The following is a 1,271-nucleotide window of genomic DNA, read 5'->3' on the forward strand; positions in this document are numbered from 1 at the left end:
TGCTATTAATTATTTTTTTTATTAAATATTTTTATTTTTTACTTTACTTTTAGGGGCTTCCGGGGAAATATTAGGGGTCTAAGCAGACCCCCTGATATTTCCCTTTTAAAGTAGAAAAAGAGATTGAGGACACAAAGTCCTCAGAGACACTCAATCTCTTTTTCTGTGTGCCCTGTTATCAATGAGCAGGAATCCCCTATGCTGAGTGTTCCTGATCATTGATAACATGAGCACAGAGTGTGTTTACTATAACCACAATTATGAATGGACAGGAGGGGATGTAGATCACTTCCTATTTATTCATAATTGAGGATATAGTAACCATACCAGGTCCTCAATTATCTACAAACACTCAGCGATCACTGATCACATCACTGCCTGTACCCGCTCTCCATCCTGACAGCTGTCACTGGAGTCTGAGCGAGCGGTGCGGGGAGGAGAGCTCAGCCTCCTGTGACAGCTCGGCCAGTCTCCGCCCCCATACTGCTCTGCCGCACTGTGATAGGAGGCTGAGCAATGTGGGAGGAGACGCCGGCCCCTCACAGCGCTCTCCTCCTGCAGCGCTCGGCCGGCTGTCACACTTTCTCTCCTCCCGCTGGGACATAGAGCAGCGCCCAGCGGGGAGGAAAGAAAGCACGCAAGCGCCGATGTATCGGAAAGGAAAATGGCACTTTCGGCATTATGCCAAAAGTGCCATTTTCGGACGATATGTTTCGTCGGCCTATATATTGATGCATCCCTAATAATAATAATAATAATAATAATAATCATCAGATTCAAACAACTAAAACAAATCCAAGAAATAGACCTCGTGGATCAGCTTGTACATTCATTTAGTCTGAAACTTTACAAGTATGACTTCTTTCTATATGATGTATTCCTTTGTTTTATACATTAGTATTATTGTATTCTCTTGTTTGTATTGGTGTTGTAGTAAATAGATCTCACTGTGCACTGATGTCAGTATTAAAGTGACACTAAACTCTGGAGTTAAATCTTAAAAATACATCCGGCCCCCGGAACTCTGAGCAACAATGTATCTTATTTGTGTGTCACTCGGCTGTAGATCCTCCAATCATCTCTGACACTGTCCTTCGTTCTGGATGGGGGCTACGTCTGTTCCCCATGGTCCCTGTGTGTGTTGTAAAGTAGGCACCGCTTCAAGCTCCGGCCCCCAGGAAGGACTACAATCTCAATACAAATCAGTAAAGTGAACATGAGATTGTAGTCCATCCGGGGGGGGGGGGGGGGGGTGGCGGGGGGGGTGGAGT

General features: G+C 45.2%; 1 protein-coding gene across 1 annotated transcript in view; it reads right to left on the reverse strand.

The window, feature by feature from the left end:
• Positions 1 to 1,271, reverse strand: part of CUNH11orf16 (chromosome unknown C11orf16 homolog) — a 19,824-nt gene that overhangs the window by 12,788 nt on the left and 5,765 nt on the right. The window lies entirely within an intron of this gene.

This window comes from Nanorana parkeri, unplaced genomic scaffold (assembly GCF_000935625.1).
Source record: "Nanorana parkeri isolate BGI_ZX_2015 unplaced genomic scaffold, ASM93562v1 scaffold1687, whole genome shotgun sequence".
Taxonomy (NCBI): domain Eukaryota; kingdom Metazoa; phylum Chordata; class Amphibia; order Anura; family Dicroglossidae; genus Nanorana; species Nanorana parkeri.